The 26,062-nt window shown below is 45.2% G+C and overlaps 1 protein-coding gene and 1 long non-coding RNA gene across 12 annotated transcripts in view; one reads left to right on the top strand and one right to left on the bottom strand.

The window, feature by feature from the left end:
• Nucleotides 1–26,062, bottom strand: part of PCSK5 (proprotein convertase subtilisin/kexin type 5) — a 461,238-nt gene that overhangs the window by 112,854 nt on the left and 322,322 nt on the right. The window lies entirely within an intron of this gene.
• The window catches only part of LOC123381610, a 63,514-nt gene continuing 40,406 nt past the window's right edge, over nt 2,955–26,062 (top strand). For all 4 annotated transcript variants that reach the window (XR_006588841.1, XR_006588840.1, XR_006588839.1 and 1 more), the window contains exons 1-2: nt 2,955–3,965; nt 6,095–6,354. This is a non-coding gene — a long non-coding RNA (uncharacterized LOC123381610). The remainder of the gene's footprint in view (nt 3,966–6,094; nt 6,355–26,062) is intronic.

The raw sequence follows: 26,062 nt of genomic DNA, 5'->3' as shown, positions 1-26,062 counted from the left end.
GAGAGGTCTGTTCCCACAGCCTGGAGGTGTCTGGGAGCCACCGCTGTCCCATTTTGCCCTCTCAACAGTGACTTCCCTTTTCCCTCCCACCCAGGCTTTTCTGATCGACCGGACTTCTCCTTCCTGGTCCCCTTGCTTTTTTTAATTCTCAGATGCTCTGCAATGCTACTCTGGTGCCCCCATGGGTTGGCGCCCCCTCAAAAAAAAGGATGGATCGTGAATTGTGGATCCAACACACGTGCAAAGGTTTGGTTTCCTCCCGCCTGCGTGTTGTCCAAAGAGCAAGGAATTAAGAGTTGATCCTTTTCGGGGCGCCCGGGTGGCTCAGTCGGTTGGGCGTCCGACTTCGGCTCGGGTCATGATCCCGCGGTCTGTGAGTTCGAGCCCCGCGTCGGGCTCTGTGCCGACGGCTCGGATTCTGAGTCTCCCTCTCTCTCTCTGACCCTCTCCCGTTCATGCTCTGTCTCTCTCTGTCTCAAAAATGAATAAACGTTAAAAAAAATAATAACAAAAAAAAAAAAAGAGTTGAGCCTTTGCATGTCCACCGTTGTTTGGACCCTGACCACAGTCAGGCTGCTAAAAAAAAAAAAAAAGGGTATCCAAAGTGAAGCTTTGGCCAACACACCGGAACGTAGTGGTGATATAGCAATCACCACTACATCGGTGAAGTTCCCATTCACCGACACCCGCTGTATTACGTTCTGTTCTATATAACGTTTAATCCAGACAACAGCCCTTTTATGAATGAGAAACGGAGGCTCAGAGAGATGAAACATCTTGCATAAATTAATTCAGCTAGGTAAGTGACAGAGTTGGGCTATGACCCAGGTATGTCTTAGCCGGAGTCCAGACCCTCTTCTGCAGTGTTTCCCTGGTATGGATTCAATTCCCTTTTTGGCGATCCGAGTAGCTTTGCTATTTATAAAAAAAAAAAAAAAAAAAAAAAAAAAAAAAATGGACCTTGACCACAAGCTTGGTCTGAAGCGTTTGGTGAGGTAAGGGTATCGGAAAGGAATTCACTGTGAAAACAAGTGAACTTGGAGCCGGCACATTGTACAGAGCAAATTTCCTCAATGATTGAAAAAACTCGCCAAATTTATTTTCTCTGAGAAAGTGGCCAGTATTTATTAAAAGGCAATTCTGTTTATCCCAAATTGAGAGTTTTACAAGCAGTTTGGTCTGTCCACTAGATTAGAAGCTCCTGAGAGGAAACCCAAATGGTATTTTTGAATGAATAAAATAATTAATTGGCGCTCTGCACAGGAATTTTCTATACTGCTTTAACTGCTGTCCGAAAGCAAAATAAACAGGCTCCTCAGAAATCATTTATAACCAGAATTATAGTAATCTCTCTCTGCTCCTCCAATTTATATGAAAATCTAGTATAGATGGATTGGTCCTTGTATATCTTTTCCTCAATTAGGAGAATTTTGCATTGCCTCTGTGTTTGTGAAAGTCCCTCTAAGTTCTAGCTTAAGGATGCTAAAATTGAAAAGACACTGAACAGTTGGTTGTAAAACCAGACACAAGAGGGGACAAAAGGCGTGAGTGTGATTAGTATCTGCAATTAAATAAAATAAATAAAGCCTTTCATCGAAACTGCGGGATCATGAATACTTCCTGTAAGTACAGTATGGTAGATGGAAATCGATTTATTGCCCATTTGAGGTGTGTAAAATGTCTTGTTGGTCTCTTTATTTCGTGGACTATCTTTATTATTTCTGAAAGTGAGCCTAGAATTTTTTCTTTTTAAGTTGATTGATTTATTTTGAGAGACAGAGCACATGCACGTACAAGGGAGGGGCAGAGAGAGAGGGAGAGGGAATCTCAAGAAGGCTCCACGCTCAGCATGGAGTCCGACAAAGGGCTTGATCCCACGTCGGTGACATCATGACTTGAGCCGAAATCAAGGGTCGGGCGCTTACCTGACTGAGCCACCCGGGTGCCCGGAGCCTAGAATTTCTATAGATTCTCTAGTGCACTCAGTCCCCCTAGTCTTTGGGTTTGATGCTATCCCAATGCTCCCACCACTTGTGGCCGCAGTGGGACCACTCCCCTGGGGGAAACTGTACATTATCCGATGCGTTCACAGCGAGGGGATCCGGGGGTCAAGATACAGGGACACAAGTGGGTGACCGTCATTTGAAAGAATGACTCATTTACCTTTTGGAAAACATCGCCGATGACCCGAGGCAGGTCACACTTGGGTGAGAGACACCGAGGCAGACTAACCAAGAAAGGGAATGACTTGGGTGGACAGAGCTCCCGTGTGCACCCCAGTGAGCACTGTGCTATGGAGCCCGAAGGGCTGTTCCACATCCTTTCACTCTGGAGGTGATGAAGGATGGCAGGTGAAACTATCAGGACCATCGAGCCTTCCCGACGCTCTCGAACTAAACAGGAGTTTTCGAATGCAGATCAGATCAGTTAAAGCCCAAAAGCCTTCCCTGAGGAGCTTAAAACCCAATGTTCTCCGTGGTGGTTGGGGTCCCGGAACACAGGCATGAGGATGAGGCTTGTTATCCTCCACTTTCGTTTCTATGGTGACCCAGGGAGCCTCCCTAACCCACGATTATTACTTGCTCTTAAACCCTGCAAAGTACAGCTGCTGGCCCGTCCCCCACGCCAGTACCCCAAGGGAGGGAACATCCTCAAATTATCCTCCTTTTCTTCCTCGGCAGCCACAGGCTGCAGAAATGTTGGCTCCAACTTCCCTTTCCGGCGCTCCCTTAGTCTTTCCTCAAGCCTAACCTGCTGGTCTAAAGCATTGCAGCCTAATTGCTAATTAAGAGAAAGGGGAAGCTCCTGGAAGGAGGAGGAGTTTGCATCCCAAGACTTTGGGCTCCGTCTGTACGGTAGCTCTGTAGCTAGTAATTGGCTGTAGCTGGTAATTGACACGCAGCGTTTTATGGGGTCATCATTAACACTGCCGGTTCACAGGCAGTTCATGCTGCCTTCTAAGACATCTGTTGGTTTGCCTGGCGATGGGTCTGAATGGAGCACAGCACCCAGAATGCCTCAGCCCCTTAGTGACCGGGTAGGCATTTGATTACTCGGGATGCCATATGTTGTATCGGGAGTGAGCAAATTGTGCTTTCTAAAAAGCCCAAGTATGCATATCAAAACCAAGGGGGGGCGGGGTGAACCAAAGTACCTGTGTGCCCCCCGCAGGCCAACCTAGTAGGAAGCCCTGGGGTTGGGCAAAGACACAAATGTTGGAGTCATCCCCGGCTGGGTTTGATGCGGGCTTCTTTCTCCAACTATCTGACGGGAAGCAAATCGCAGATTTCCCTGACATTCTTCTCCGGAGTATCGCGGACAGTCTCTCACAGGACGTGGTGAGGATCAAAGGAGGAAACAGACCCCAGCACCCGGCCCAGCGGCTTTCGGAATATTAGTGACCATTATCAGGTACTGGGGGTAGGTTAGCTCATTGCACCTCCAGTAATCACGTGGGGTAGGGCCGTGGGCCTCATTTGCCAAAGTAAGGAGTTTCAGCATCGAAATGTTAACTCTTGACGCTTGGCTCAAACCCCGGATCCCTGATCGAGCCTTCCCTAAACCCCCCGAGGGCACTTGAAGACTCAATTGGCTACACAGGGTGGTGGCCACGAGGCAGCTACTCTTGCTGACCCTGTGGATGGAGAACAACCACCTCTCAAGGGAAATCAGCTGCAAGATAGCCACCCACGCAAGTTAGTGGTTATAAGCCGCCCTTTGGAGACAGCCTCCTGCATCAGAGAGAAGCAAGCAAGGCAGCGCTTCCCTGCGCCCTGCGGCCACGGCGCTGCCTTTTTCCGGCTGCTGGGGCGAGAGTTTGTCAGAAGTAGGTGAACCGCGGGGAGCCGGGGCCCACAAAGCGGCCTCTTCCCGGCAGAGTTTCACCCCGTCAGGTTCTGGACCTGGGGTTCTTGGCTCTGTGACGGGGCTGGCACCACGCAAGCCCTGACTACCTGTGTCTTCAGGTGAGTGGCCGGGGATAGACTTGCTTCCAGGCTCAGTGGGTGTCAGGACAAGTCAGTTTCCTCTCTGTCTCAGGGAGGGTGGAGCCCGTCCACAGATGGAAATAAACACGGGGGCGGGCCCCTGAGTGGCTCAGTCAGCTAAGCGTCTGAGTCTTGATTTCAGCTCAAGTCACGATCTCACGGTATGTGAGTTCGAGCCCCGCGGCAGGCTCTGTGCTGACCCACCCTACCTGTGTTTTTTTTTTTCTCTCTCTCTCTCTCAAAATAAATAAATAACTTAAAAATATTTTTTAAAAACGACAATGGGCCAGTATTGTTAGGCTGTGAGTGTATGTGTTCTGTGTGTGGGGACGGGGTGGGTGGGGGAAGCCATGGGGCAGAAGGTCTCATTCCCCAGGTGGCAGAGACAGAGTCTCAGATGTTTCCCTACCTACCAACCCCCTTCTGTATTGCGGACAGTCTCTCCTAGAATGTGAGATTCTCATAAAGACGTCTATATGGTTTGCATCTTATCAGAGTTTCAGACTCGGTCCAGAGCATGGAATCTGGGACTGAAACCTCACTGGGTCCCACCATAGGCAGAATGATACCCCCCACCTCTTCAAGATTCCTGTACCCCCGCCCCCCGTGTGCTTAGATGACTGGGAGGGGAGAAGCAGGGTACAGGTGAAGTGCATGTATCTGGAACAGGTGTCCTAGATGGGAAACTTGGGGCTGCCTTGTGCCGGTTGTGTGAACTTGCACAAGTAATAGAACCTCCGTCATCTCCTCTGTAAAACGGAAATAATCACAGCGTCATAAAATTGTCAGAAGGGTTAAATCGGTGAATACGTGAGGTGTACTTTAAAAGATAACAGCACACAGTCGGTGCTCCATCAAAGTTAGCTTTTACGGGTCCAGGGGGCACAACCAGGTCCCTTAGATAAGCAGCACAAGAGACTGCAAAAACCTTTAGAGACACTCCAACCTCAAGTCCCTTCTTACTGTATGGGTGGCTTCGAAAAAATTATTTCACCTCTCTTCGGCTTTTAAATTTTTAAGATTTAAAAAATTTTTTTTAATTTTTTTTTTTACGTTTATTTATTTTTGAGACAGAGAGCATGAACGGGGGAGGGGCAGAGAGAGAGGGAGACACAGAATCGGAAGCAGGCTCCAGGCTCCAAGCCATCAGCCCAGAGCCCGACGCGGGGCTCGAACTCACAGACCGTGAGATCGTGATCTGAGCTGAAGTCGGACGCTCAACCGACTGAGCCACCCAGGCGCCCCTTAAATTTATTTTTGAGAGAGAGAGAGAGAGCCTGCATCCAAAGCAGGCTCCAGGCTCTGAGCTGTCAGCACAGAGCTCGACGTGGGGCTTGGACCCATGAACCGGGAGATCATGACCTGAGCCAAAGTCGGATGCTTAACTGACTGAGCCACCCAGGCGCCCCCAACCTCCCTTCAGCTTTATAAAATAAGTTCAGTTGCCCCAAACTTGATAGTTCCCTAAGATTAGGTAATAATGTCCTTTCTTCTACTGTGGTTGGTTTAGAACTGCGTGGTAAATAGAAACAAAATATCTAGGGAAGATTTCATCCCTCCACCCCTGTTCAGGGACCGCTTAGACGAATGGACTCTAATTTTAGTAACCATTTTATTCACTTTCAACAACTCGACAGGCGTGGTCCTGTGTAATGAGCACCGAGCTGTAGTCTGATCTATTCAGGAAAATGGCAACCCTCTGCCTTTTCACTTGCCACCCTAAACCTACAATTCTAGAACTATTAATTGACTAGAAAATTGTGGGCACCCCAAACCAATATTTGCCAATAGAGGAACAACTGATGTGCTTTTTGGGTCAGCATTATCCCTCCCTGTCATCATTCTAGTTGCCTTTCGGTGATATTGCTTAGCAATAACGCACAATTGTGACTCTAACTGGTCTTTATTCCACTCTTAGCGCAGTGGTCAGGAATTGCTTATGAATTGATTTGTACAACCTTAACATAAACTCAAGAGATGTCTCTTAGGCATTATTAACATCATGAGAGGGCTCTGGCCCTATCAAAATATTCCAGAATGGTAGGACTCGATGTGCTCTGGTCTTTCCTTATACCTTGATGCCTTGATAATCTCCTTTAAACGTCCAGCATGGATCTCTGAGCGCCAACCACCCTGTTGAGAGCCTTGGTCTGCGGTGAAATGGCAGCCTCTACATCCCTCTACCGTATAGACCCGAGAACTTGCCTTCTCCGCCTCGTCCTACAGAGACGGAGACCTCCTGCAGAGAACAGAGGAGGACCTTGCGAAAACCCTTCGAGTTCCTCCAGCGACAGACAGCTCTGGGAAGTCTATAGGAGCCTCGAGAACAATTCGGTTCCTCTGGGAGAAGAGCCAGATTGGCTGCAAGGTAGGCACCTCAGTATTTGAGGTAAGATCAAAGTCTCCTCCCTTTGGTCTAACCTCTACGCTCTCCTGCCAGCCCCAGCCCCGGCAGACCCTTGGCATCTCCCCAAGGGACCGTAGCACCTTCCTGCACTGGTTACATTGCTGTCTGGGGACGGGGGCTCTTCGACGTTTCTAGGCAACAGGGGGGCACTCAAGGTAACAGTCTGGGCCCCATAATTGGGGGTCCTGGGCCTTTAGAACTCAATTCTTGGCTTAGGTCTGCAGCTGCCAGGCAGCAAGGCGGGGCTCAGTGTCCTGGGCTCAGGAAGCCTGGAACTCCATGGAAACTCAGTTCCCATGATCCCTGCAGGCCTAACTGGTGAGTCAGGCTCTCCTCCCCTTCCCAAACTCCCTGCAGGGGCTGTCTGACCTGCTTTGACTCCTTTTTGCTTTCAAGGTTGCTCTTGATTCTCCTCTCAACCTGATTTTACACGGTGTGAGGTGCCCGGGGCCCCAAACCTTCCCGGAGAGGGCCGATGCCTCTCTCCTGCTGTTCGCAGTTGGCCAAAACGGGCCGGGACAGGCTGCGGAAAAGCTAGCTGCCTGTGGGCTCCGGGGAACTTGAACGGTCTTTGCTTCTGCAATCATTCAGTGTAATTAGGTTGTAATTTTCTAACGATGAATTTGTGGGAGGCCCCCATTTTCTATGGGATAAAAACAAGCGCTTAACTACGGTAGCATGAGTGACGGGTGTGCACAAGGGCTAAAAGGAACAGAGGCAGGGGGAAGATCTCCTTGCGGTGTGGGGGGGATTAGAAGCCCAGGCCTGGAGTCAGAGATAGGGAACCTCTTCTGGGAAAGCTAGGTGCTTTCTTGGTGCTTCCACATTAAGTTCTCAGAGCATCTTACAGAGATCAGCACTGCTCTCCTCTTTTTTTTTTTTTTAAATTTTTGTTTGTTTTTGAGACCGAGCGCAAGTGGAGGAGGGGCAGAGAGAGACGGGGTCACAGAATCCAAAGCAGGGTCCAGGCTCTGAGCTGTCAGCACAGAGCCTGACGTGGGGCTCGAACTCCTGGACTGCAAGATCATGCTCTGAGCCGAGGTCGGACGCTTAACCGACTGAGCCACCCAGGCGCCCCTAGCCTTGCTCTCCTTTTAAGGATGAGAAAACTGAGGCTCAGAAAATTTACGCAGTCTGCCCCAGGTCGCTGAATTAGTGCTATTTATTTATTCGTTTATTTTATATTTTTCAAGTTACTTATTTTGAGAGCGAGAGAGTGGGCAGGGGAGGGGCAGAGAGCGAGGGAGAGAAGGAATCCCAAGCAGGCTCCATGCTGTCAGCACAGAGCCCGTACAGGGCTCGAACCCGCGAACCGTGAGATCATGACCTGCGCTGACACGAAGAGTCGGACGCTTAACCGACTGAGCCACCCCAGCACCTCTGAATTAGTAGTGCTATTTAGAAGAGCTAGCACTTACTCGTGATGCCATCTGCTAGGAATTGTCCTGAATGCTCTACACATATCGACTCACTCCTTTAAAATAATAATAACCACCTTAAGAAAGGGCGCATTGTGAACCACGGTGGCCTCATTTTTCTGTTGACAATGTTGAGGCAATGAATGATTGAATGAAGGATTATTCTGGTGGCAGAGCGGCAGTGTAAACTCAGGGGGTCCGCCTTCACACTGTGCCTCTTGCTGGGGTTTTGCCGCACTCCTTTTCTCCAGAAAGTGCCGGGAGATGGGGTTTTATTGCAGGTCTGTCTGATTTCAGGTCTCTTGTGCACTTTCCACTACACTGAACATACAAATAATTGGCAGGTTGCGTGGGTGTATACTTGTGTATGTCTGCGTGAAGATGGGGGTAAGTTCAAGCTCCGCAATCCTAGACACCCCAGTCACGCAATCTGGAACTACTGCTTGCCGCGTTCGAAGAGCTCACCGTGTACCCTTCGCGAGACAGAATCGGCTCCTACAACCAGGAACGTGAGCCGCTGTGGAATCAAGTGTTCAGAACCGAATGGCTACACAGGGCAGCTGGTTCTGATTGCGATCTTCCCAGAGGACAGGGTGATTTCTTGTTCATTTTGGGGTCCCCGTGGCTTTGCTGCACGAATAGAAAATGAGTAGAAAACACCAACTTGATTGGTGCCTTGGGGGGAGAAATTCATTAGAGTTCTTTGTACTGAAACAAAATTGACTTGGGCCCGGGGGGGAAAAAAAATAGATACGGTAAGGTGGTGGGGGGGGGGGGAGGAGAAAATATTTTAGGAGAGGAGAAGAAAGGATTGGAGGCGGAAATAAGCACAGTGTCTCTGTGACCCAGGCACGTGGTTAGACGGACAGGTAGAAATGGAGTTTGAGCAAGTGAAAAATGAGTTTGGATCGAGGATGTAGCTAGGTCACGAAACATCAAAGATGGGTGAAATGGGTGTGGTTGGCCAAAGGGAGCCACTGAAGATTTAAGGAGAAAGTCGGAGATGGGAACGAATTTGGTGCACAGTCGCTGTGGCCAGATGAAGCCGGATGAATTGGAAGGGACAGCTGGGAAGTCAGCTAGGAGGTGGCCTCAGGAGGCCAGGGTGGGGGCTGGAGCTACAGTAACCAAAATGGTGATGACAAGGTGGTTCCCAGAAAACCCGGTCCCAGGATCTCCGGGAAGGGTGGGCTTTTGAGCTCATTCGCTCTAGCTGCCGCCTCCTCCCTTCTCCCAGGGATCGATGGTCTCAGTGACGTTCTAGTCTAGTGACTGCCCAGTGTTTGCATGAAATCGGAGAGGCATGGAGAACTCACTTCTTCCACTTTTGGAAAACTGCATCAGACATGTCTTTGCACGAGGCCCAAATTGGCTTCCTCGTGAGTGAATTTCCTACCTTGGTCATTTCAAAAGAAAGAAACAGCCGCCCTGCGTGAACAGCATGATATTTCTGGGAATAGTGAACAAGTCAGAACTTGAGTCCAAAGCTCAAACAGGGTGGCTTTGAGCACGTCAGGGAAACTCTGTGTGAGTCTTCTGTGACCGTGGCGGCGGGGGGGGGGGGGGGGGCACCTGACATGTAATAAATGATAAATAAATGCTATTACTATTATTGATACATGTTGGGTGCATATAGGAGATGAGGGGGGGAAAAAGAGTCCAATCCATGGCCTTGAACTTGAGGGAGTAAAGGGATCATAGTGGTATTGTTGGTCTGAGAATGGGAGGGAAGCTGTGTGTGATGAGCTGGCAGATGTTTTGAAACTACAACTCCTGGCATAACTCTGATGTTTATATACATTCCACAGGCGATATTTTGCCAGTGGCTGCCTTTCGGGCCCGCTCAACATTGAGCGGCTGTGTTCCCTCCCTGACACCCTCGTAGCAAGAGTTGTTGGGGTAAAATATAGTGCAGGCATCCACAGCCCATAAACGATTGGGAGCTGATTGCATCGCTGCCAGACAGAGTGTCATGTTTAGATGCCAAGACGGTGAAAGAAATCGTCATCATCTACGCACTCCTGGGGAGGGGCCATCCCGTTCGTGGCCAGGATGACCGTTTGGGAGAAAAGCCACGCGTGTGTAGACGCTCGGGTCTAAAACCCGTGCAGAGGAAAGGTAAATTGTCACGGAGAGGGCTCTTATCGTTGTAGTTTCAGCTGCTTACTTGGACTTTGTGACCATGCTAAAAGGTGTTTTTTAGTCAGGAACCAAGTCTTAGGTAAAGGATGAATCGGTAGCAGCAGGTTAAAGGTACATGCCAGTAGAGGCGATGCTTTGAGTTTCATCGAGGAGTGTCCTTGTGCCAACAAGGCTGAGTGCCTAGTGAGTGAGGTGAGGGCGTGAGTTTGCTATGTTTTTGTGTTCAGGGGAGAAAGCGAGATTTGCAAAGTCTACCTCTGGAAAGTCTCTTCAGGTGACCATCAGAAGCTGATCTCCACCTAGGAGATGCCCTTTTCACAGATGAAGGAGCCAGCCGTAAGCATTTACACGACTTGCCCCAAATCACACAGCGTGTCTTGTTCCTCCTTATCTATGCTGAGGGGAAAAAACAATCCTTGCGGGAATTTGTAAAGAGAAATAAAGGCAAAGCACTACCCAGAGACTATCGATGATGCCGCCATTTTTAGGTTGGCAAAGGACCCGATACTAGAAGGCTGTCCTAGTAATATTCAACAGACTACTCCTCTGTCGTAAGTGTCTAATTCTTTATTCTGGAATTTCTTCTTCCCGATCTTGAAATATCTTCTGTAAAGTGGAGATTCCTAAATAGCACTTCAGTCTAATCAGTCTCCTGAGTTCAATAATCCTGTATCTATGGCCCACCAGACTCTATGGGTGGGTACTTTGGAAGTATCTCTAAGTCAACAGGTTCAATAAGACTAAGCATGTTAATTCAGTACTCGTATCCCTCATACTCCCCATCTCGGGGAGCACTTACACCATCCAAGCTGGGGAGTCAGTGGAGGGAGCTCCTCCCTGGCCCCACCCTTCCCCCAGTCACTCACAGTTTCTGTCAACCCTAAGTCATGAACATCTGACTTCTGTCATCTCTCCCCCGTCTCCAGCACCACCACATGACTTCTAGTGCAATCTCTCCTCTTTCAAGTGGGAGATTTATCTTCAACATTGGTCTCCTGGACTCGTTATCCACTCTCCCCATCCCACCCCCGTTCTGGAACCAAAATGATGTTTCACTAATTCACACTTCTAGCCTCCTGCCTAAGATCATCCAGTGCTGCTCCCCACCCCCTCAATACTTTGAGTAAAGCTCAAAGAATGATACATCCTTGCCTCTACTTGATTGGTGTGCAGAAACCAGCTTCCAGGGGAGAGCACCAGCTTGTAGGAGTGTGAGACCTTCTCTAGTGTCTCAGAAGGCTGCTCTGACGGGTCCATACGGCAGGCCAGAAGAGCTGGCTTGTTGACCCCCCAGGAGTTTTCTTCGGCCAACGATGGGGATTTAGTGTTTGAAGATCTTCCCTCCGTCACCCCTCCAGCGAGCTAACTGAGGCCTGTCTTCTATATCATTTTCGGGTGTTTCCTCTCAGCACTGAGTTTGAGTCCCCTCTGTGGCCACTGGCTTGATCAGATAACTTTCATCAGCTACTTTTTCTTCCTGATCTCATGTTCTCACTCTACCGCCGGCATTTTCTTTCATTACCCAAATAAACCTCTTGTACTTGAATCTTTGTCTCCAGTCTGGCTTGTGAAAGGGGGACACCTGAGACCCATCGCTAGGTTCTGGCATTCCCAAGAGACTTTCGGTTCTCCAAGCCCACGGTGTACTCTCTCGCTTAAAGTATCCATTTGGTTCGCGTCTGCTCCCTTGTCTCTTTCCCAGACAACATTCTGGGAAACTCATTCTTTACCACTGAAAACTGCCTGCACTCTTTCCCCTACTACACTGTTATGCAGCCGAATTGATTTTTTTTTTTTTCGGTGCTCTGTGGTGCTTTGTACATATTTTTAACTTATCCTACATACCCACTGGTATTTCTGCCCACATGTGTCTCCTCCACGGGGTTAGGTGGTCTTGGAGATCAGGAATAATTTCCCACGATCTGGACCACCATTTGCCACGCGAAACAGCAGTCAAAACATTTTGGTGAAATCATAGGTGGGCGTGATTGAGGTAAAGGGATGCCAAAGAGTTACCTGGCAGCTGATCGCTCCATGGAAACGTCTGTATTAACATTCAGCGTAATTATTCAGCACCCCCTACACGCAGGCACCGTTTCCGGTATTGAGATACAATAGTGGGCAAAACATAGGTCTCGTCTCTGGGCGAGCTTACATCACAGCACAGGAGTTGGTAAATGATAAATACAATAAACTCGCAAATTTTGTATAGTTCGCATGGTTAGAAGCTCATAGAAGCCATGGGGGAACAAAAGGACCAGCAAATCAAAGTGCTGGCAAGGAGTGGTGATTGGAGTACAGGTTGTAAGTAGTAGAGTATAATAGGTTCCAGAAACCACCGCGGTAGAACCCAGAAGAGAATGTGTGATTAGGCCGGACTTGCTCTGAAAGTTAGTTGACAGGGTTAATTACCAACCTGCAGTAGAGTAATTTTGCTTCCAGGAGGATAGACATTTGTGCTTCAGAGGACACAAGCCCTATCCTATCTAGGCTTGTAATATTCTTAGTTAAAAAATGACTCCTTTCCTAGACATGTGGTCCCCAGGCAGATTGCCTGCTGCGAATCCAATTTTTAATGCAAAATGTCTTTCCAGCACAGAAGCGCACTGCCAATTTATTAAAGTTTGTGGAGAGAATGAGATCAGTAGACAAAAGCGTATTAGAGAGGGGTGCTATGTTTCAGGAGATAAAGTGAGGGGTGCAGCCGACCAGGGATGCTGCATATAGGAAGCAGATGTCCTCAACTAAATTTACATCTCCCTTACCATCAGTCAGGAAAACCACCCAGGTTGCAAAAAATATATATCCAATATGTGTGTGTGTGTGTGTGTGTGTATGTATATATATTGCATGAGCAATAAGAATGATTGTGCTATACCTAATATACTAATAATACAGTGAATTTATCTTTTGAACTTTCTCAAAAAGAACTGCAGAGTAGGGAGTTAAATGGGATCCAAGGGTAGAAGAATAATTTTAGGGAATTAATGATTTAAAAATGAGATTGACAGAGATCCTAAGGGAGATAATGGCTCACCATAACAAGAGGCTCTAAAAATAAAATTCTGACACTGTAATCCGTAAAGTGTCTCAGTAAGGGAGAAAAGGCAAGAGGCACTTAAATCAGTACCGCTTCACGGAGAACTCTGCCGAAGTTTGGTATCTGTCAGGAGGCTGGAACTTTCAGGACTTCCTGCCAGGAGCTATCACTTCTGCAGGAGGTGGGATGGATATCAAGGGGGCTGCAGACACTTTTTAGGGGCTCCCGGAGCACATAGTACCAGGCAGATCTTTTACACGGCGCACGGGCAGTTCCCAGTCAACCCTAGTCCGCACTCTTCCTCTCTTTCACGCTGTGCCTTAGCTCCTTGCACCCAGGGCTCCAGCAGGGAGAAACTCCTGGCACTTTCCAGATGTTCGAGGCTATTTTGCACTTTCCTGTCCCTTTCTAGTCTTTTCCTTCAGCTTTCCTCCTGCCTCCCGCCCAGAGGACAGACTGCCGGCTCTGTTATATCCCTAGAGAACATTTCCGTCTCTTTCTTTTCATAGTGCATCAGGGCATTTTCTCTGGAGCATTTATCTGTCTTAATTACAGTATAAAACCCATACAGGCAGAGTTCCTCTTTACATTAATATCCCACGTAGCTAACACCCTACCCGGCACACAGTACGTGTTCCATAAAACATGAGTAGATGAATAGAGTGAATGAATTAGTATAACACAAAAGAATGCAGGAGGCACTTAAAAATCCAATGTACATTTCTTTAGCAATTTAAAGTGTACCTCCTAGCAACTTTCTCGTGAGCGTATATTATCATTTCTATTTTTCTAATGAAAGGGGGTGGCTCGGAGGATTAGATGGTCTATGTGAGTATAGTATGATGAATAAGGGCTCCCAAAGCTAACCGGGTCCTCGTCCGCGGAACCTGTGAATATTATATACGATAAAAAGGGATTTTTTTTTTTTTTGCAGATGTGATTAAGCTAGAGACTTTGAGATGAGGAAGTTCCCTAGGATTATCGGGGTGGGGGGACCCAAGTATCCTAGAGGGAGAAGGAATGACGTCAGTAGAGAGAGATTAACAGACGCTGATGTTGGCCTCGAAGATGCAAGAAGGGGCCACAAGCCAAGGAACGCAAGGCAAACAGTGCTGGGCACTGGGAGACCAGGGAATGCTCTCTCTTCTACCTTCTGGAGGGTGGTCCTGCGGACACCCCGACTTCTACCCTGGGAGACCCCCCTGGCCTGCTTCTGGGCCCCAGGACTGCGGGAGAATAAATACGTATTGCTTTAAACCACCAGGCTGTGATTGTTCGTTACAGTAGCTATAGAAACTAATGTGCCAACATTCCAAACATCAGTCAGAAACCGAAGAGTCAGCTGATGCGTTTGTCCTGACTTTGGAGCTCTGCCATTAAGAGCTGTGTGGTTTTGGATGCATCATTTAACTTCTTGGTCTCAGGGCCGAAAGCCATGAGCGACCCTCCTCGCAGGAAAAGGGTCCTGCAATAGCCTTGTCACCTGTTTGTGAGGTAGGCTGAGTAGCCCCTGACGCTTATCTCGGTCCTGCCCTTGTGGGCAGGACATTTCCGGAGAGGCAGCCAAATTCACGGTGCCCTGCTGGCCATCGCCTGTCAGGGAGGGTCACACGGAGCATCCTGCGACCCTGGGAATGTGGGGGCTGCGCATGGAACAGGGAAAGGGGTTCCCTCTTGCCGAGGGGAGGAGAGGTGCTTGGTACCCACGTGTAGCACCTTGCGTCAGCTTGTTGAATGCCCAGCAGGGGTGTCGTCGTGATGTTTTTAGATGACGAAAGTGAGGATTAGAGAAATCAAGGAATTTATCCAAGGTTACCTGGTAAGTGGCCGAGCTGGGACTTGAACCCACATCCCTCCAGTGTAAGTACTAGGTCTACACCTAACATCAGTGCTGTGGTTCTGAGGGTGGGACCGGCAGCATCAGTGTGACCTGGGAATTTCTTAGAAATGTAAATTCTCAGCTTTCACCTTGAACTGACCGCATCAGAAATTCTGGGGTGGGTGTGGGGGGCAGGAACCTGCGTTCGAACAGCCTCTCCAGGTGATGGTGAGGCCCACTCCAGTCTGAGAACCACTGCTCTATGCTGTTCCTCTTGGAGTCCTTTGGAAGGATGACGGCCATGTTGGCCCAGGCTCAGGCTGCTTGCTTCTCTGAGTTACCACTTAGCGTGAGCCGTAGTGAGTGGCCAAGGGACATTCCGGATTTGCCACCTTTATGCTATGGCGTAAGGCCTCTTGATGGAGGGCATCAGAGAGAGGAGGAAGGTTCCAGCACAGAGTCAGAAATTCTGCTGGCCGCCTGGAGAGTGAGTTTGGCCTGAAACACTTAATGATACAGATAGACATCATCTCGTTTCTATTTTAGTCTATTAGCCTGAGACAGCACAAGGAGACTGACGTTGTTTCTGTTGACATCATAGCTATATTTTTTAAATGTTTATTTTGAGAGAGAGAGAGAGAGAGGGTGAATGAGTGGAGGAGGGGCAATCCTAAGCAGATTCCATGTTCCCAGCACAGAGACTGATACGGGGCTCTGTCTCGTGAACCATGAGATCATGACCTGAGCCAAAACCAAGAGTAGAATGTTTAACTGACTGAGCCACCCAGGTGCCCCCTAGTTACATTAAAAAAAAAAATTCTTTTAATGTTTATTTACTTTTGAGAGAGACAGAGGCACGAGTAGGGGAGGGGCAGAAAGAGGGAGGCACAGAATCCGAAGCAGGCTCCAGTCTCTGAGCTGTCAGCACAGAGCCCGACGTGGGGCTCAAACTCATGGTCCGAGGGATCATGACCTGAGCCGAAGTCGGATGCTTAACTGACTGAACGACCCAGGTGTGCCCCCCCCTCCCCCCGGAAACCCTCCATGGTCTGTGGATGTCTGGTCACCTCCTCCCACTGTGTTCTGTGGGAACGGCCTAAGTGGGTCCCCATTCTAAATCATTGTGTTTTGCTCCCACAGAGCTAGAGGTGGGGGGTGGCAGGTGGAGTAAAAGCAAAGGACAGCAAGGTCTAACCTAGTAGTAAGATAATAGTAAACTGAGAGGTATGACGAGCTTCCTCCCCTCATGGAGCCTACAGTCTGGAGTGGGAGGCAGACATTCATAAGCGCAGAAGCAAATGTAAAATCGACTCCAGCAGGGTGGAGAGAGGAGTGACCTGGGCACGGAGGTGGGGGGAGTGGGGACAGGATCGCTGCAGAGGTGGTACCTGAGAAGAGGCTTGGCGATGTGAGGGACGGAAAGTCCGGAGTGAATGGAGGGGAGACCAGGAGGGAGAGAGGACGTGGGGAGAGGGCCAGAGGGGGAGAGAGTTTGGGGGAGGGCGAGAGAAACAGAGGGAAAGGGAGAGACAGGAGGGGGAGAGGCAGAAAGAGAAGGGGGGGAGAAGGGGGAGACACAGGGGAGTGGAGGCGGGAGCGGAGGGGAAGGGGGGAGAGGGGTGGAAAGATGGGGAGAGGAAAAGAAGAAATGGAGAGCCAGGGGAAGGGGATGTGTGGTGGTGCTTGCAGGGTCTTATTGACCTTAAAGTGTCTCCTACTTACCCCAAAAGCAACAGATTTCAGTAGGAGAGTGTTGTGATCGGCTTTGTATTTTCAAAATACCAGTTTGGCTTCTCTGGGAAGCCAGGGACTAAAGAGGGTGCAGAATTGTTTGCAGATTGCTTGTGGCGAATGATGATGGTAGCTGACCTTGTGTGTTTGTGGAGGGAATGGAGGCAAGACTTATTCAAGAGGTAAGTTGAACAGGATTTGGTGACGGATCAGAGAGAGGGCAAGGGCAGGATCAAGGATGAATCTAGTTTCTGGCTTACGTAATAATAACACATACTGTGTCGAATACACGCGGGTACTCTTCTAAGTGCTTTAATCATTTTATCTAAGTGCTTTAAGTCCTTGAATCCTCCCAATACCCCTAGACGAGAGAGAGGATTATTGCCATCCTTATTTACAAGTGGGGAATCAGAGGCACAGAGAGATGAAGTGTATTTCCTAAGATCACACAGCTAGCAGCTGAGTATCATGATTCGAACGCAGGCAGCCTCTCTCCAGATTCTGTGATTGTGACCATGACCATGAATTATCTCTTGGAAAAAAAAGGGATAGAGACTCATTTAGATAGAGATGGATGGAAACATAGACAGTAGAACACCCTAGGTTCAACCCAGTCTCCACTCTTCACTACATTAAAGGGCAGGGGCAGTGGGAGAGCCACTGCCTCGCTAGAAGGACCTGGAAGGCTGGGATGTGGAAAGGACAAAGGAACAGGGGCAGCTGGGCTGTTAGAGGAAGAAGGCTGGATTCAGAGCCGGAAGACATGGCTAATCCCATGGTGGGAAGAGAGCAGTTGACAACTCTCGTCCTCGGGTTGCTGACCTTAAAGAGGGGGGCAAGCACACTGACTTGCTAAGGGATGAACACAGAAGCCGCAGTGCTGTGCTTGACCTAAAGTAGGTGATCAGCAAATGATAAACTTCCTTTTGCATCGAAGTGCAGTTGACCTGCAACGTCGCATTAGTTTCAAGGGTACAACATAGTCCATATGTCATGCATGGCTCACCACCAGGGTCACTGCCACCGGTTACCATCTACTCTGATTGCTGTATCAAGAACCATATTCCCTATGCTGTGCCATTCGTCCCCATGACTTCACCTGGTAAATTTGAGCCTGCAATAAGGGAAGCCGAGAAGGAGAAGGCTCAGCCTTGTCCACCTTTCGAAAACATGGCTAATCATAGAGCTCGTTTAAGAGCACAGGCGTGGAAAATGGTCATAACGACAGAATGAGTCCACCTCGGTCAGTACAGATGGCACTAAGGCAGAGCTTACTGGGGAGCTGGCTCTTTGTTTGTTTGTTTTTAGTTGAAGAGTAGTTGGCATACAATATCACATTAGTTTCAGCCGTAGAACAGAGTGATTCAACGTTTATATACATTACCAAGTGATCACCACCATAAATCTAGCTGCCATCTGTCCCTGTACACAGTTGTTACAATATTCTCACTACATTTCCTATGCTGTACGTCGCACCCCTGTGACTTTTTAATTTTATAACTGGAAGCGTCTCCCTTTTGTCCCCTTCCCCGTTTCTCCCATCCCCACCCCCCTTTCCCACTGGCAACCACCAGATTGTTTTCCGTACTTGAGTCTGTTTTGTTTGTTTTTAGATTGCACAGATCCGTGACATCACACAGTATTTGCTTTTCTCCAACTTGTTTCACTTAGCATGGTACCGTCTAGGTCCATCCATTTTGTCTCACATGGCAATATTTCATTCTTTTTTTATGTATAAGTACTATTCCATTGTACATTTGTACCACATTTTCTTTGTCCATTTAGCCATTAATGGAAATTTCAGTTGATTTCATATCTTGACTATTTTAAATAATGCTGCAATAATCATAGCAGTGCGTATATACTTTTTGGAATTAGTGCTTTCCTATTCTTTGGATAGATACCCAGAAGTGGAATTGCTGGATCACGTGGTAGTTCTATTTTTATTTTTATTTTTGAGGGAAGTCTATGCTGTTTTCCACAGTGACTACACCATTTTGCATTCCCATTAACACTGCATGAGGATTGCTTTTTCTCCACATCCTCACCAATACTTGTTATTTCTTATCTTTTTTTTATTTTTTTAAAAAAAAATTTTTTTTTTCAACGTTTATTTATTTTTGGGACAGAGAGAGACAGAGCATGAACGGGGGAGGGGCAGAGAGAGAGGGAGACACAGAATCGGAAACAGGCTCCAGGCTCTGAGCCATCAGCCCAGAGCCCGACGCGGGGCTCAAACTCATGGACCGCGAGATCGTGACCTGGCTGAAGTCGGACGCTTAACCGACTGCGCCACCCAGGCGCCCCTCTTATCTTTTTGATAATAGTCATTCTGGCAGGTGTGAGGTACATCTCATGGTTTTGATTTGCTTATCCCTGAGGATTAGAAATGTTGAGCATGCTTTCGTGTGTCTGCCGTCTGTGATTTCTTTTGTGAGAAATTGTGGACTTTGGGGGGGGGGGCTATTGATTTGTAGGGATGCTTTACATTTTTTGGATATTAACCCCTTTTGGTTAGATCGTTTGCAAATATCCTCTCCCATTAAGCAGGTTGTTTTGTTGATGGTTTCCTTCACTCTGCAAAGGCTTTTTAGCTTGATGCAGTTTCATTTGTTTAATTTTGCTTTTGTTGCCTGAGGAGACAGATCCAAAAAAATATATTGCTAAGACTGATGTCAAAGAGCTTACTGCCTATATTCTCTTCCAGGAGTTTTAGGATTTCTGGTCTTACACTTAAATGTTTAATGCATTTCGGGTTTATTTTTGTATATGACGTAAGAAAGTGGTCCAATTTTATTCTCTTTCACGTAGTGGTCCAGTTTTCCCAACACCATTTATTAAAGAGACTGTCTTTTCTTCACTGTATATTCTCACCTCCTTTGCCATAAGCTAATTGACTGTATACGTGTGGATTTATTTCTGGACTCTCAATTCTTCCATGTCTTCGTTTGTCTGTTTTTGTACCAATACCATATTGTTTATAGTAGAGCTTGAAATCAGGAAGTGCAATTCCTCCAGCTTCATTCTTCTTTCTCAAAATTGCTTTGGCTATTCAGAGTCTTTCATGGTTCCATAAAAAAAAATGAAGATTATTTGTTCCAATTCTGTGAAAAATGCCACTGGCATTTTGTTTGGGTTTACATTTAAATCATAAATTGTTTTAGGTAGTATGGACATTTTAACAATATTCCTTCAATCCATGAATATAGTATATCTTTCTATTTATTTGTATCTTTAATTTCTTTCATCAATATTTCATAGTTTTCAGAGTATAGATCTTTTACCTCCATAGTTAAATTTATTCCTAGGTATTTTATTCTGTTTGATGCAATTGTATATTGGGGTTTTTCCCCTTGAGTTTTTATTTTCATTCCAGTTAGTTAACATGTAGTGTAATATTCGATTCTGATACACAATGTAATGATCCAATACTTCTATACAACATGTGCTCATCACAACAAGTGCTCTCCTTAATAAGGGGATTGTTTTCTTAATTTCTCTTTCTGCTACTTCATTATTACAATATAGAAAGGTGACAAATTTCTGAATATTTTGTATCCTCCAGGTTTAGTGAATTCATTTATTCTAATGGTTGTTGGTGGAGTCTTTAGGTCCCCTATCTATCCTATCATGTCGTCTGCAAATAATGACAGTTTCACTATGGCTTTGCCAATTCGGATGCCTTTTATTTCTTGTCTGATTTCTATGATGAGGACTTCCGATAGTATGTTGAATAAAAGTGATAAGAGTAAGTATTCTTACTATTGTCTTATTCCTGATCTTAGAGGAAAAGCTTTTAGCTTTTCACTGTTGAGTATAATGTTAGCTGTGGGTTTGTTATATACGGCCTTTATTGTGTTGAGATCTGGTTCCTCTATATCTACATTGTTTGTATTGTGCAAAGGTGTTGGATTTTATCAGTTGCTTTTTCTGCATCTATGGAGATGATCACATGATTTTTATCTTTTGTTAAGGTGGTATATCATGGTGATTGATTTGTGATATTGAACTATCCTTGCATCCCTGGAACAAATCCTACTTGATCATAGTATATGATCCTTTTAATGTACTGTTGAATTCAGTTTGCTAATATTTTGTTAAGAAATGGCTGGATTATTTAAGTATGCATGGGCGCACTTTGTTTCCTGGTTGACTGCTGAAAGCCAGTTTGGGGAGCCTATAAACAAATTGCCAATACACATCTTCAGCCTAATAGCTCTGGTTGATCGGGCTTACAGGCTGGGGATCAGAACATTCTAGCTGTTCAGTAGGTGCTTTTTAAAATTTAAAGTGTTGCTAACTTGCCGCAGCCCTACTAGTTAATGGCCAGCCAAGGACTGGTACTCAGTTGCCTAATTCCTGGGCGTCCACTAGTTAAGAACATGAAGTTTGCAGTAGTGGCTTTCAGTAAATGTAAATCAAGAGAAGGCATCTCAAATTCAGGAAAGAAGTACCCATCTGTGACAGGGCTTCTTAAACTTTGATATGCTCACAAATGATCTTAAAATCTTGCAGAAGTACGTATTCTGATTGAGTGGGTCTGGTCTAATTGTATTAGTTTTCTTTTTTTATAATTAAAATTTTTTATTAAAAATTTTGAGGCTTAATTGACCTAATATTAGTTTCAGGTATACAATATAATGTTTTACATTTGTATATATTGCAAAACGATCACCACAGTAAGTGTAATTAATACCCATCACCATATATAAAACTTTTTTTTTCCTTGCGATGAGAACTTTTGAGATGTACTCTTAGCAACTTTCAAATATGTACCGCAGTGTTATTAACTATGGCCACCATGATATATATTATATCCCCATGACTGACTTATTTCATAACTGGAAGTTTGTACCTTTTGATCTCCTTCACCTATTTCCCCACCCCCTACCTCTGGGAACCACCAATTTGTTCTCTACATCCATGATTCTTTTTTCATCTTTTTCTTTTTGTTTTTCCACATATAAGTGAGAATATACCGTATTTGTCTTTTCTTATCTGACTTCTTTCACTTAGTAGAATGCCCTAAAAGTCCATCCATGTCATTACAAATGGCAAGATTTCCTTCTTTTTTATGCTGGATAATATTCTCTTGTCTGTTATACCACATTTCTTTTATCCATTCATCCATCAATGGACACTTAGGTGGCTTTTATATCTTGGCTATTGCAAATAATGCTGAAATGAACATGAGGGTACACGTATCTCTTTGAGTTAGTCATTTCATTTCTTTCAGTTATATACCCATACATGGAATTGCTGGATCATCTGGTAGTTCTACTTTAATTTTTTTGAGGCTCCTCCATACTGTTTTCCATAGTAGCTGTACCAGTTTACATTCCCACTAACAGGGCATGTGTTCTCTTTGCCTCTTCACCAACACTTGTTATTTCCCGTCTTTTTGATATACCATTTGAACAGCCGTGAGGTGATACCTCATTGTGGTCTTCATTTGCATTTCCTTGATGATTAGTGATGATGGGTACCTTTTTATGTACCTGTTGGCCATCTATAGGTCTTTGGGAGAAATGTCTAATCAGGTCCTTTGCCTATGTTTTAATTGGATTGTGTGGGGCTTGCTATTAAGTTGTAGGAGTTCTTTATGTAGTTTGGATATTAACCTCTTATCACATATATGATCTGCAAATATTTTCTCTCCTTTAGTCACTAGTAGGTTGTCTTTTCATCTTGTTGATGGTTTCCTTTGCTGTGCAGAAGAGTTTTAGTTTTCTGTAGTCCCACTTATTTATTTTTGCTTTTGCTGTCCTTGCTTTTGGTATTAGATTAAAAAATCATTGCCCAGACTGATGGCAAGGAAGTTACCACCTATGTTTTCTTCTTGGAGTTTTATTGTTTCAGGCCTTACATTCATTCAAATCTTTAATCCCTTTTGAGCTTTTGTGTATGGTTTACGCAAGTGGTCCAGTCTTATTATTTTGTATGTGGCCATCTAGTTTTCCCAACATCATTTGTTGAGGAGACTGTCCTTTTCTCAAAACATTGTATATTCTTCGGCCCCTTGTCAGAATATAATTGACCATACGAGAGTGGGTTTATTTCTGGGCTCCCTGTTCTGTTCCATTGACTTTTCTGTTTGCCCTTTATGGAAATACAATACTCTTTTAATTAGTACGGCTTTGTAATGCAGTTTGAAATCAGGTAGCATGATGCCTTCAGCTGCGTTCTTTCTCAAGATTGCTTTGGCTACTGGGGATCTTTTGTGTGCCTGTACAAATTTTAGGATTGCTTGTTCTAGTTCTGTGAAAAATGCTGTTGGAATTTGATAGGGTTTGCACTGAATCTGTAAATTGCTTGGGTAGTATGGTCAGTGTAACGATATTAATTTTTGATATTATGAGCACAGGATATATTTCCGTTTATTTGTGTCTTCTTCAATTCCTTTCAGCAGTGTCTTATAGTTTTCAGCATAGAAGTTTTGGTTGAATTTATTCCTAGGAGTTTTATTCTTTTTGAGGAAGTTGTAAATGAGATTATTTTCTTAATTTTTCTATCATTTCATTATTAGTGTATAGTAATGCAATATATTTATGTATATTGACTTTATATACCGCAACTTTACCTAATTTGGCTTTTAGTTCCAAATCTTTGGGGGTGGAGTCTTTAGGGTTCTTCTCAATATATTATACAATACATGAAAATAGTGTCAGTTTTACTTCTTCCTTTCCAATCAAACGCCTTTTATTTCTTTTTTCTTGCCTAATTGTTCCAATACCATGTTGGATGAAAGTGATGAGGGTGGGCACCCTGTCTTCTTTCTTATCTTAGAGGAAAACCTTTCAGCTTTGCAACATTGTATCTCATGTTAGTTGTGGGCTTGTCATATATAAACTTTATTATGTTGAGGTAATGTTCCTTCTACACTCTGTCCAGAGTTTTAATCAGAAATGCATGTGGAATTTTGTCAAATGCTTTTTATGCATATATGGAAGTATGATTTTTTTATCCTTTGTTTTTTTTTTTAAAGTGGTGAATCCTATTAATTGATTCGTAGATGTTAAGTCATACTTGCACGCCTAAAGTAAATCCCACTTGGTCATGGTGTATGATCCTTTTAATGTGTTGTTGAATTCAGTCTGCTAGTATTTTGTTGAGGATTTCTGCATCTATGTCCTTTAGGAAGATGAACCCGTAATTTTCTTTTCAGTGGAGTCCTTGTCTGATCTGTTATCAGGGCAATGCTGGCTTCATAAAATGGGTTTGGAAGCATTCCCTCCTTTTCTATTTTTGGGGAGAGTTAGAGAAGGATTAGTATTAAATCTTAAAATATTTCATACCGCTCGTCAGTGAAGCAGTCTGGTCATGGGATTTTCTTTGTAGGGAGATTTTTGGTTACTGATTCAACCTCTTTGCTAGTAATTGGTCTGTTGAGATCTTCTGTTTCTGCATGATTCATTCTTGGTAAGTTGTATGTTTCTAGGGATTTCTCCATTTTTTCAGAGTCGGTCCAGTTGGTTGGTATATAATTGTTCAGAGTAGTCTCTTATGGTCTTCTGCTACTCTCCACCATTATTGTATTGCTGTTTCTCATTTTAGGTCTCTTAATACTTGCTTTACATATTTAAGGGCCTCTATGTTGGGTGCACAAATATTAACAAACGTTACATCCTCTCGTTGGATTAATCTTTTATCATTATGTAATGGGCTTGTCTCTCCTCACAGCCTTTGTTTTGAAATCTATTTTCTCTGATATAAATGTAGCTAGCTCAGCTTTTTTTTTTTTTCTTGGTTTCCATTTGCATGGGATATTTTTCTTCTATAACTTCACTTTCTGTACGTGCCCTTACACCTGAAGTGGGTTTCTTGTAGACAGCACGTAGCTTCGTCTCATTTTCTTATCCACTCAGTCACTCTCTGACTTATGATTGAAGGAATTAGTCTGTATATATTTAAAGTAATTGTTGATAGGTATATACTTATTGCCATTTTGTTATTGTTTTCTGGCTCTTTTGTAGTTTTTCTAGTCCTTTCTCTCTTGCTCTTGTGTGATTTGGTAATTTTCTATAGTTAGTGTGTTTTGATTCGTTTCTCCCTCTCGTGTATACTATAGATTTTTGCTTTGTGGTTATTGTGACGCTTACATATGGCCTTAGGTAACAATTTATATTTAAATAATCTATTTTAAGTTGATGACAACTTAAGTTTAAACAGATCCTAAGCTCTACATTCTACCCCCCCCCACCCCCGCCATGATTTGTTTTTGATGTCACAATTCACTTCTATTTTTAACAATGTTTTTCTTTGTTTTTGAGAGAGCGAGAGAGGGCAAGCAGGGGAGGGGCAGAAAGAGGGGGACAGGGGTTCTGAGGCAGACTCTGCACCAACACCCTGATGTGGGGCTCAAGCTCACAAACCGCGAGATCATGACCTGAGCCGAAGTCGGATGCTCAACAGACTGAGCCACCCTGGTGCCCCACAATTTACACACTTTTATCTTGCGTATCCCTTAACTAATTATTTCTGTTATAGTTATTTTTACTACTTTTGTCTTTTACCCTTCACGCCAGCTTTATAAGTGATTAATTCACCATCTTAACAACATTAGATATTCTAAATTTTACCGTATATTTATGTCAGCACAGAACCTGACACGGGGCTCAATCCCACGAGCTGTGAGATCATGGCCTGAGCCAAAATGTAGGGTTGGACACTTAACAGACTGAGCCCCCCAGGCACCCCCATTTCTTTTAAGGCCAATTTAGGTTTTGCTTGTCTGGAAAACTCTTTGTCGCTTCTTCAGTTGTGAATGACAACGTTGCTGTGCGGTGTATTCTTGGTTGGAAATTTTTTTTTTTCTTTCAGCACTCGGAATATGTTATGGCACCCCCTTCTGGCCTATAGAGTTTCTGCTGAAAAGTCTGCTGATGGTCTTACGGAGTTCTCTTGTATGTCCCTTGTTTTCCTCTTGCTGCTTTTAAGATCGTCTCCTTGCCTTCGAGTTTTGACTCTTTAATTGTAACGCATCTTGGTGTGGGTCTCTCTGGGTTCGTCTTATCTGAAACTCTCGAAACTTCCTCGATCTGGGTGCCCGTTTCCTTCTTCAGTTTAGAAGAGTTTACAGCCATTTCTTCTTCAAGTGTGTTTTCTGGTCCTTGAGCTCCTGCCTGCTCTTTTTCCTCTGAGAGTCCTGTGATGCAAATGTTTGTCCATTTGATAGTGTCCTGTAAATTCCTTACGCTGTCTTCGTTTGTGTGTGTGTTTTCATCTTTTGCTGCTATAATTGTCTGAGTTCCCCTGCCCTATGAGTTAACTGATTCTTCTGCTTCGTCTAGTCTGCCGTTGAGCCCTTCTATTGGATTTTTTCGTTCGGTTATTGTATTCATCAGCTGGGTGACTTCTACGGGTAATCTCATATATTTTTCTCAATCTCCTTATTGAAGTTCTCACGGTCTTCATCCATTCTTCTCCCCGGTTTGGGGAGCATCTTTATAAACATTATTTTGAACTCTGTAGCCGCTAAATCACTTACCTCCATTTCATTAGGGGCTTTTCCTGATATTT

Source organism: Felis catus, chromosome D4 (assembly GCF_018350175.1).
Source record: "Felis catus isolate Fca126 chromosome D4, F.catus_Fca126_mat1.0, whole genome shotgun sequence".
In the NCBI taxonomy this organism is placed as follows: Eukaryota; Metazoa; Chordata; class Mammalia; order Carnivora; family Felidae; genus Felis; species Felis catus.
Note: the sequence above shows the minus strand (reverse complement) of the source record. Positions and strands in the feature narration are given on the sequence as shown.